The sequence below is a fragment of the Hyalella azteca genome, unplaced genomic scaffold (assembly GCF_000764305.2).
Source record: "Hyalella azteca isolate HAZT.00-mixed unplaced genomic scaffold, Hazt_2.0.2 contig9115, whole genome shotgun sequence".
Lineage (NCBI taxonomy): Eukaryota > Metazoa > Arthropoda > Malacostraca > Amphipoda > Hyalellidae > Hyalella > Hyalella azteca.
Genome location: NW_025939192.1, coordinates 192,823 through 205,385, shown reverse-complemented (window position 1 = coordinate 205,385; position 12,563 = coordinate 192,823).

Below are 12,563 nucleotides of genomic sequence, written 5' to 3'. Positions count from 1 at the left end.
TTCTCAACGTAGGCTGATTTGCTGCGGTTAAAGAGTGAATGCGTGTAAGAATTCAGGCGCTGTAAATGCATTTACGCATTCAGGCCTTAAAATGAATGAAAAAACCTTAGATTTTATAGGACTAAGGCAATATTCGCGCTTCAAATTGTCGGAATAACAAATGAAAAAGCGATGATAAATTACATTTATTCAATAGAAACATCAATGAAATCATTAGTACATCATATCGATGGTAACACATATCAAGTCGTTAGTAACTTACATAAAATCGTTAGTAACCCACATAGAATCGTTAGTAACTCACATAGAATCGTTCGTAACTCACATAGAATCGTTGGTAATGTACTTACCATCGATAGTAATGTAGTGTTAGCCATTTTTGCGAGTTTTATTTGTTATAAAATTATAATTTACCTTTACCTTGGCATCACCGTTAAAAAGTTAACGTCGCGCACACAATTTTAACGTTGATCATTATCGTCCGGCTGATCCCCGCTGCAAATACGCACGTGGCCAAGGGTATTATTATTATTTATTTACACTATTTATTTATTATTTACACTATTTTTTCATCTTCATATCTATATCCAAAGCCCACCTTGTTGTTAATTTGTCTTGCATTAAAATCTCAGTTCCAGTCTCTTTCATCTTCAATCTTGTTTGTTTTACTCTGTGGGTAATGTGGGTATTATAAATAAAACTCGTAAAAATGGCTAATAATACATTACTATCGATGGTAAGTAAAGTACTATCGATTTTATGTGAGTCGTTATGTGAGTTACTATCGATTTTATGTGAGTTACTAACGATTTTATGTGAGTTACGAACGATTCTATGTGAGTTACGAACGATTCTATGTGAGTTACTAACAATTTTATGTGAGTTACTAACGATTTTATGTGAGTTACTAACGATTTTATGTGAGTTACTAACGATTTTATGTGTGTTACCAACGATTTTATGTGTGTTACTAACGATTTTATGTGTGTTGCCAACGATTTTATTGTGAGTTACTAACGATTTTATACAAGTTACTAACGATTTTATGCGCAAGACTTACGATGTTACGTGATTTACTAAGTATTTTATTTGAGTTACTAACGATTTTATGTGTGTTACTAACGATTTTATACAAGTTAGTAACGATTTTATGCGCAAGACTTACGATGTTACGTGATTTACTAAGTATTTTATTTGAGTTAAACGATTTTATGTGAGTTACTAACGACCTGATGTAATTATTCGATTATCATCGGTTTGATGTTCTAACGATTTTGTTGGTGTTTCTATATCGAATAAATGCGTTCTATTATCGCTTTTTCATTTGGTATTCCGACAATTTGAAGTGTGAATAGTTTTTTCATTCATTTTAAGGCCTGAATGCGTAAAGACATTTACAGCGCCTGAATTCTTACAAACATTCACTCTTTAACGGCAGAAAATCAGCCTAATGTGAGAAAATATTTAAATATAAGAGCGCACCCTTCAGGTAATTCCAGATCACACCGCGACTAATGAATATATTACAACACAACAAACACCTGCATTCATTTTTAGCGCATTTTCTCATTTATGGCAAAAATGCACTATTGTACTCGCCATGTCCGTCTGTCTGTCTGTCCGTCCGTCCGTGACCTCAAGTTTTCGTGGACGAGGAAATGCGCTCTCTGTCACTCACTGCAGTGAGTACTGAGTTATATTTTTTTTCTTGTTTTTCTGTTGATGGTGCCGACATTCATTTATTTTGTTCGTGCCTTCTTTTTTCTTTTTTGTTCACAAAAAACTTTGGTGATAGAGCGCTGATTTGATGGGCGAAAGAAAAAGTAAAAAAATATAAAAATGGTTCAAAAAGAGAAAAATTTCCCAAAACGCGCTTGAACTACACACGTTTGATGATTAAATTTTTTTTAACATTCTCTTCCGATTGCAGATGAAACGAATCAGCGATATTGGTTTAAAAAGATATTGGTTAGAACTACAAATCTATAAAATATATACAGTATATAAACTATAAACCTTTAAAATATATACAAAATATAAACTATAAACCTATACAATATATACAATATATAACCTATAAATATATACAGTACATAAACTATAAACCTAGAAATATATACAGTATATAAACTATGAAGCTAAAAAGTTCACATTCAGTTTCGCTCCAATTCCTTATGTGACTCCTAATGTGAGCTTCGACAAAAGCAAAATTTTCTGTAATAAAAAAGCAAAATTTTCTGTTTGTGCAAAGGATGTGAATTTGAAATCAATACGCAAGCGGATTACAATCGTCAAAGGATACGATTTTAATCGAAATTACGAAATTCAATTTTGTCCGCACAGACTTGAGATACATGATGGGATTAAAGCTCATTGACAATTGACTTCTTTACTATCAAGTTGAAGTTTGTTGATTTTCTACTGCTATTCCATCAAGTTGAACTTTGTTGACATGTTTCAACGATTTTACTAAATTGAAATTTGTTGATAAGTGAATAATATTTTAAAAACTTGTATTATGTGATGACCTTGCGTGCCGAGATTCAAATTAAATTACTTTCACAAATAAATTTATTTAAGTACGAAACACATAAAGCGCTGAATTGAAATTAAATACTAACGAGAAATAATGAATATTGAATTGTACAAGATTGACAAGAAACGAAGAATGTTATAAGAAATTAAGTCTATTTAAGGTCCTATACTGAAACGTGTTGTGTTTCTTCAATTCTCTAATCATATCGCAGTATAAAAACAACACAGAACATTAAAACATACAATAAGACATAAACTATACAGTATATCTATACCTCGGCAGGTGCCGCTACGTAGAAGGCTGTGTAACCCCGAGCAGTCCAGAGTAATCCCCGCACGCTGCAACCCCTGAGCAGTCCAGAGTAACCTCCAGAGTAACCCTGCACGCTGCAACCCCGAGCAGCCCAGAGTAACCCCCACACGCTGCAACCCCTAGCAGCCCAGAGTAACCCCGCTGCAACCCCTAGCAGCCCAGAGTAACCCCGCTGCAACCCCGAGCAGCCCAGAGTAACCCCGCTGCAACGGGATAAGCAACAACCCGCCCTCCTGTTCTAAATATAATTCTACGGTTCACTTTCTTCTACGCTTACAAAATAAGTCTTGAACATTCATGCTAAATATTCTAGATACTATTCTATATAGTATAATATATATGATGACTTTCTACATATAGTTACTATTCTACATATATATGGTGACTTTCCGCTCTTTGATAAGTGTTTGTAACACTATAACACGACAATTCAATATCCCATTTCATTTGCTCTAAAATTTCAAAGAGCAGTTAATGACCTAGGGCCTTAGAAGTATGTAGTAATTAAAAAGAATATAATTACCAAGGCTCTAAACATGCAATTACTAATTAAAGACAATAATTACCGAGGCTCTAAACACGCAATTACTAATTGAAGACAATAATTACAATAGGTTTTAAACACTTCTCTCCTGTATCTACTTGAGATGTTATCGTCGCGTGCGCACTCTAAGAGTGTCGGTGGTAATTCAGCCTACAAACAAACTGTTGGAAACTTGACATTATCTTAGAGATAATCTTTGAATAAAGTACCTCTAAAGTGATTTATTTATACACATGCTTTTAAAACTGATTGATAGTTTAATTGCAAAATACAACTTGAAGGACTGGCAACCTATATAAATTTATCTTACAAACTGAAAGATTTACATTGTAAATCTGTTATAAAAGTTGAGGATAACTTGAATTCAGTTAACTTGAGTTAAATTTGCAATTTGCATGCAATAAAATCAAAGATAGTTAAGATAAATAAGTTCTACCACGTTGATACCTGACGAAAAATTGATAAGCAATGTGTACCAAGATTTACAATGATAAGCATTAATTAAGCCTCATATACATATGGACATCAATTATAATGTAGAAAACTATTAAATACTCTTGAATAACTTAGGAATGAAACGTGGAGGTATAATGGATTTAATAATTTGCTTTAATTAAGTCGCAGACAAGCATTTAGTCGAATATAATGCGAGGAAATCATGTTGTTCCCATCGCATCAGGTCATTTGACGCGCTGACATCAAAATAATATATATCACAAGATGAATTATGCTTAATAAATATAATTTGAACTAATTTCGACAACCTAGATATATGTTCGGGCTAAAATTTGAGACGAGATGCGTGACATTGTGTTTCTATACAGAGAAAAATAAACGGAGCATTGTGACTCAATTTCGTTCCCGTTGTAAGAGCATAAGGAGAGTAGAAGTATCTCATGATACCCTGTTTCCGACCAAACTGCGTCAGGATGACCCATGCATAGCAAAACGTGTTTTGCTACTTGGACGAAGTCTCACTAATTTCTTCGAGTGTAGCATAGAAGGACATACAGTAGATCCTATATAGGACTCCTCCCTCTAGGGACACGTGGTGGTTTTCTTGTACACAAGAAGCCGACCGCCGTACATGAAAAAATCGGCCCTAGATTCGCTACAGCAAACACCGGCTTATCTCTTAATCTCTTTGTTATTTCGCCAGCCTTTAAAAACAAAGAAAAATTCCTGGCCGTGAGTCTATAACAAAATATCACGTGGTGAAAAGATTTATGAAGATTAAAGTTATTAAAGCTTGATAAAACAAATAAATACTCACCTGCATTATCTGCAATATGAAAAAATTGCATCAAAATAAAATATATGGAAAAAAGAGTAGAAGTTTGACGTCTAATAACTAACAACAGAAGCAACGTAAAAACAAATACTAAATAACGTTCAGAAATTAATAAACTCGCATTATATAACGGGAGTGATAGAAATCTTTTGTAACTGTCATTGCGTATAAAATTAAAGCGGATTTTCGAAGGCAGAATGCATGACATAAAATGAACGTTATCTTATTATGAAGTTTATTCGGACAGACATGAGTTAAACATCATAAAAGTGTCTAATAAAGTTAAAGTAGGTTAAAAATTTTTTGACTAGAACAGAAATAAGATAACAGTTTCCTGGAAAATAATAAAAAATTCCAAAAAGTTTCGAAGTAACGCTCGAGGTGAGCTCTGTACTGATAGCTTTAATTTTGAATAAATCGAATAAATTAACGCGTTATCGTAATTTTTTCCATATCCGTTTAAATTTTTCCCACTAATTTCCATTAAAATTCTCCTTTGATATTAATTTATTAATTGATATTGATTGTCATTTAAACGGATTTTTGTGGGTATATGACCAGCATTGTTATCGCAGTAATAACAATATTCGAGCTCATGCAAGGTAATCTTTTCTATCCAATTTGTTACCAATTTCAGGCTTCGGTAAAAAAAATTGAAAAAATAAACTGAAAAAATATTAAAAAAGGTTCTAGCCAACTAATGTAATCGGAACAATCCTGTTTGGTGTAGTCAGACAACAAGCTTGTCTTGAGATCTTAATCGCGTTTGTTCAAGAAACGTTTCGACCAATCAGAAAGAACGTGACCTGTGGAAAAGGCTGCCCTGGTCCCGACCTAAGAGGCGATGTATGGTAACGAGCTTGTTTAGGCTTCAGATTGCTTCGTGAAGTGAGTCTGTACAGACCACGGCCGCTCCTAGTGCATGGACTAACAGTTTGTGATCATTGAATGCGTATTATTAGTGAATATTTTTATGTGCTACAGTGCAGTGCTAAGAAATCATACAATTTGGTCGGTGAAAATTCTTTGGTCTACGAAAAATTTACATCATTTTTTTCAAACAATAAATAAGTGAACTAAAGTCTGGAATTTTTCGGAGAACAATCAAAATACAGGCTTGAGGAGTAACCTAAGCTACAAACTTATATATCGTCGTCTACTGCAAGAAAAGAAGGTATGTATTTTTTCTTGGAAAAATCATTCGTTTCTGAGATATTTTGTGCTTTTTCAGTCATAGATATATAACAAATCTTCAAGAAAGCTTCCTAAATTTGACAAATATATTTATTGAAACATTGTTCACGACATTGTCACGCGAGTTTTAACATTGATAATTTTCTGTACAAAAGTTATACTCACTCAGCTAGAAGCGTATGTACACACTCACTTGTTTCCAGTACACGAATATTTCGAAATATATCTAGCATATTACGCTCTAACGCATTTAACATCTATTGCATAAGTCTAACATAGACATTTTAGGTAATTTGTTCGGTGCCCCTGCACATGTTGGGGAGAGTAAAAAAAAGCGTTCCGGTCAATCGTATACTTCGCGTTGACGCTATAATTTTGCCCAGAAATTCAAGTGTCCGGTTGAGTTGCACAGCATTGCTCTTAAAATAATTTAGATTTTCTTCGATTAAATAAATCTAATAAATATTTAAATATAAATATACCTACAATAAGTATAATCAATATCATTTGATTAATGTAAGATTGTTATTTTCATGGGATATAAGGTTTATTTTTGCTCCGACCGAAGTTCTCTTGGGACGATTTTGTGGTTAGAACGGAAAATGGAATCTCAGGCTACAAAGCGGAGGTCATTTCGACGCAATTATGCATGGGGGATTTTCAGTGGCCAGGCAATCTTTAGGAGGGATGAATGAGAAGTTCTACTTAAAACAAGACGGTCCTGAAGTCGAAGTAAACACGTAACAATAAAAAGATAAAGCACGAAAAAAAGCGAAGATGTACCTTACAAAATTGTACAAAAAAAAAAAAAACACCAAAGACGGTAGTGTTTAGGACTTAAAAATTGGAGTCATGAATTTTTTTAATTCTTATACCATGCGTGAAACCCCTGCCAAAATAATAATAATAATAATAATAATAATAATAATAATAAAATAATACTAATCACGAATTAGGCACAGCAGGCTGTCGTGCGTGTAGTCGCAAAATATCAAGTAACGAAATGAGCACCGATGTCTATCGTTCGTGAGACCGAAAAAAATATTTTCACGAATTACGCATCAAACTCTATCGTGCGTGAAGCCTGGAAAATAATGTCACGAATTAGGCACCAAAATGTTTCGTGCGTGTAACCGGAAAATATAAAATCAAGAATCAGTCACCGAAGTTTATCGTGCGTAGGACCGAGTAAATCAAGTCAGGAAGTTGACACGAAACTCAATCGTTAGAGAGACCGAAAGAAAATATTGTCACGAATTAGGCATCGTGCGTGGCATCGTGTCTATCGTGACATCGTGTCACGAATTAGGCATCTTCTCTATCGTGCGTGGGACGAAAAAAATGAAGTCATGAATTAAGCTTCCGAGAATATCGTACATGACACGAAAAAAAGAAAGTCATAAATTACGGATCAAAATCAATCGTTTGTGCAAAAAAATAAACAAGGAAGCAACTGCAGCTTTAGGATAAGGAGACAGAGGTGGTTTTCAATGAGGGTTCTTAAAATTGGGAACCTTAAAACATTCCAAGAAACAAATTTGCCTTCAAACCATAACAAGAGTAGCATTTATTGTGTGAGATGACAGCCATCAGGCCACCTCCTGGAGACATCACGCTACCTTTTTCTGGTCGTTACCTGTATAGGCAGGAGCACGGCTGAGGTACAGATGATTAAATGGTCCATGGAAGCTTCTGGTTACATGACACGCCTCTAGTGCAGACAGAACTTGTGACTAATTGTTTTTCCTGAAGGAATATTTGGTCAGACACTTCTACAGCTAATCTAGAACTTGTGACTAATTGTTTTTTCTGAAGAAATATTTGGTCAAACACTTCTATACAGCTAATCCAAAACTTTTCACTAATTGTTTCTCCGAAGAAATATTTGGTCAGACATTTTTTCTGTTAATCCAGAACGTGTGACTAATTGTTTTTCCTGAATAAATAATTGGTCAGAAACTTCTACAGATAATCTAGAACTTGTGACTCATTGTTTTTCCGAATAAATATTTGGTCAGACACTTTTTCAGTTGATCCAGAACGTGTGACTAATTGTTTTTTCTGAAGAAATATTTGGTCAGACATTTCTCCTGCAGACTCTGACCTTTCGTACCTGTTGCTTAATAGACCATTTGGTCGTGCTAAGCGCTGTAACTTCTGACCCAAGACACGTGACTAAGTTTTGCTTTACAAATTTTTAGTCAGTGTATGACTTGTAATTGCAGATCAAGAAGTAATGTTTTTCCAATTGTTAAATAACCACCTTGGCAGATTAACTATCGAGTTTAAAATTGGATAAAAGTTTGTTAACATTGTTTCTTGTTTTTTATGATATGGTAGCATCATAATTTAAGACATTAACTTCAATTTTTTCTAAACCTTATTTCGCATGCATAAGCAGGACATGAATCTTTTTTGTCGACTTTCTTCCACCGCATTTTTACATCAGCAATATAAAAAGAAACTGCGTACTGTGAATTTAAAAATATTTATTTACTGTTAAAGTTATTACTTTTTCATCACAATGATATAGTACTCCTATGTAAATTAATGAATAATGCTTGATATGATGAAGGAAATTGCAACGAGAAAGTAACTTGTTTCATACTTTTATAATCTTGGAGCTCCAAATGAAATACTTAATTATCACAATCTTTTCAGGTTGTGACGGTCAGCAAACAGAAGGAAGGGCGTCCAACCGCAGGCCAGTGATAGAAAATCATCGTTTGGAGTGTCCACGCTGGGTGGACTTGGGAAAATTTTTATTTCCAAATGGACCGCAGATCCACGCTCCCCTCAGCGACGCTCCGAGTCTACGAGTACTCAGACAGCGACGAAGACATCATCTTGGACCACACCAAGACCATGGCTGAAGCCGCTCCAGTTCCCGCCGATGACAGCCTCAAAAGTGTCTTCGGTTCAGCCCTAAGCCTTTTATCCGGCGGCAGCCCGAGCGATTCTCAGAGCAGTCACAGCGGGAGTTCAGGCAAAAAGAGCAAGAGAAAAACTCGAAAATCAAGTCCCAATTCGAGTTTTTGGAAATTCGCGAACAAGGGTTTGTCAAAGTCTAGTGAGAGTCTCCTTCATACCGGCTCAAGTAGTGACTCGTCTCCCCGAATCTCCACGGAGCGGCTGGCACTTGGAGTCGAAGTGAGTCAAGACTTAGACTGTGAAAGCTCACATAAGATTTTTGAGCCTAACGGAATGGACGAAGACGGAAATGAAAGTAAAAACTTTGAACGAAACTCGAAATTAACCAGCAGTGTAAGGAGCAATTCGTGCCCAAATTATGACGCTGTAATCCAGAAGTCAGTACGACCGGATACTCAAAAATGGGCAAAACTGAAGACGGCTCAGAGTGACACTAACATAACGAAACACAAGCTGAAAGGTACCTCCGAGGGATCGCTGCGAAACATCATAGGCATGTTTAACTCTTCAAAACCGTCAAACATTGAGTATGCTCAATTTTCAAGTTCAACTCGTGATGATACCGCTTTGCAAGAGCCCGGTTTGACACCGGATCATATTTTAACTTTCCTGACAGACGAGCACACTCTTGATCAGAAGAAGCGGCAAGGAGACATATATGAGATCATCCAAACCGAAAGATCTCACTGTAAATTAATAACTGAATTGTCAAAGCTCTTCCATCAAAAGAATTACAAGGTAATCATTGGAAAAGATGTCGCATTACAAGATCATATTGATAAGATCTTCAATGAACATTATAGTTTCCTGATTAATTTGAAAAACAAGCAAGGCGATGGTGTTTTCATCGATAAAATCGGAGAGACTCTCTTGACATTCTTGACGAACGTTCAGGACTCGATGCTGGATCAATCATATGGATTGCTCTCGCATTACTGCAAGCGATCAATGGAAGAAATACCGACCGCTACTCCACAGTGTGTCACGGCGGTGCCTTTGAGACTTACCAAGTTCCAGACACAACTGGATTCTCTTCTGAAACATTCAAAAGACGAAGCTCAAGAGGAAAAAGATTTTGTCTCCCAATCATATGCGAAAGTGAAGGAAATCCTCAGGTCAGTCAACAGTATTGTTGATGAATTAGAGAAAGATGTTTTCATTCGAAATCTTCACGTCAAAATCGACTCAAGATCAACCATGATGTTCAACGGTACTAAGTTTACAAGGGATGAACTTCTCAATGGAAGGCATTTGATTCATCACGAGCAGGTTGACATATTCCACAACTCACAGAAATCAACCAATGTTCAGCTGCTTTTATTCGACGATGTGCTCATATTCGTACAAGAAATATCTTGGAATAAATACCAGTTCTATAGCACTCACTCAGAAAAAAACGTGGTACCCTTGTATTCGTGGGTAGTGAGAGACAATGCCGGGACAAAGAATTCGATATTTCTGTTCTCAACGAAAATGGGGATGGCAATGCTTGAGATTTATACTCAAAACTGCTCAACTAGGAATATTATTCATACAAAATTATGCGATGCCATCAAAGCTGCCGAAGAAAAAGAATGGCGAATGCGCCAGGCAATGAGAGATGAGCTTCAAAATGCCATTGAGTTGTCAAATGAAACTTTCGCTCAAAAGGTCGAAGACTGCACAAAAGAAGCGACGCTACGCAAGACTCTGACATCACTGGAAAGGCGGCAAGACTTCAAGAGTAATGTGCACAAGGCGCAGGAACTACTGATGGTGAGCCTGAAGAAGGCTGCAAACGCAGGCAGCGTCCTTTTGGACGAGTTCAAGTCTAACGCGCTCACTTTGAAAATGAGTGCTAACTGTGGGAGCGAAACTCTCTTGCACTCCATCGAGAAATATTTAACTGAAGAACAAAGTTTTCTCGCTACAGCCGTGAAGTTGGGTGAGCTGAGCGAAAACTTGCAATCGCCTACGTCTTTGGGCGAAACTTTTCGCTTTGAGCAGAAGTTGGAAGAACTTCGCGCTCACCAAGCCTTGGTCGTCGAAGAAAAAAGAAGAAATGAGCTTGAAATGCAGGCAGAAAAAGCAGCCTTAGAAACGAAGGCTAAGAGTTTAGAAACTCTTAAATGTAAACTGGAAGAAAAAGAGAAAGATCTTGCAGAAAGAGAACAACGGCTGATGCAGAAACAGAAATTGATTGACAAGTACCTTGGTGCATGTGTGAGTCGTGCGAATAAATTAACGATCTATAGAGAGATAACTAACGAAGAACTGATAGAGATCTTACAGAAATATGATGAAGCTGGGCATGAATTTCCAATACAAAAAAAAAATATGGAAGAAAAACAGCACGAAGTTAGTCCAACCTGCAAAAATCGCACAGCAACCCTCACCCCCATGGTAAGTATGCCCAACCTACTAAGCTCACACAAATCTACACATCCAGCACATTTTGATGAGAGTGATTCGAAATCAAATTTTTCAATTGAAACTGCCAACAAACTTGTAGGGTATACAGGCTCTGCAGTGTCGTGCACAGCCCTTGAGTACCCAAAGGCAGAGGACTTCGTGAGGGGAACAACAAACTTCTTGAAGGTCCAGCACGACGAAGGCACAGCAAACGCAGGCTATAAGATGTCGGTGAAGCAAAGGTTCCAGGCCGTTAGAAGCACGATGATGAGAGGAAAAAAAGTGAAAGCGCCAAAGGAACTTCCTCCAGTTGCTTGTGGACCAAAAGGACTTCCTCCAGTTACTTGTGCACCAAATGGACTTTCCCCATATGCCAACTCTTATAAAAATGGAACAAGGAGTCCAAATTCGGAGCCATCGAAGCAGATAAAACAGCAAGCCGGAATCGTTAGCTTCGCGTCCGCCGTCATAGACAGAAAAGGTCGGCCGATGAATGTAAAACAAAAACTTCCCATGAAGTTGGCCGTTGTTTCGCCGTAGACTGGATATAATAACTTGTTTGTGTTCGAATTCAAGTAATGCAAGTTTTATAGAAAACCATTAAAAAACATATAAATTTAAGAGTATGTCAATACCAAGAGTCGCTTTTCAAGTTCTCATCCTTAGTGAACGCCATAATCGCTGTCTGCTCATTTCTGTACATTTTTTTGTTGAATTTCTTGTCACTGTGGTAATTCTATATTAAATATATGATGGATTATCAATAGTCGATTTGTAAGTAAAACAATTTTTACCAATTTTTTGTGCCTTAGATCGTGAAGAGCTCATAAATTTATCATTGTAACGTTACCATACCATTTTAATGTGAATAAACGTCATCAGGCATCAGTCGCAGAAAACAGGATCGTAAAATCAATTTTTCGCAAAACCCACAGAATAGTTAATGTGTTCCGTTCAAGGAATCGTTAGCTTAAGTTCTCATCAATATTTATGTAGCCAAGCGTACCTGCAATATGATGCCAAATATCCGCGTGCTAAAGTTTATTGTGTATGTCTTAATAACGAGAATATACGTATGTCGTAATCTATCACTATGGTCAGGTCTTTGATAATAATGAGCTTTAATTTAATTATTGTTAACAGTTTTGACGCGAAATGATAAATATTAGAATATATGTATAAATCAGGATGAGCTTGAAGAGCAGGCTTACAAAGCATCTGTGTTGGAATAACAGGTTAGATTCGTTTAAATGAATCTTCTGTAATCCGTTCAAAATCCCACACAGGATGTTTCAAATATAAGATTAATAAAAGGAATCTTGTTTTATTCCCTTTATTTATTTTACAAAAATGTTAAAAAACTT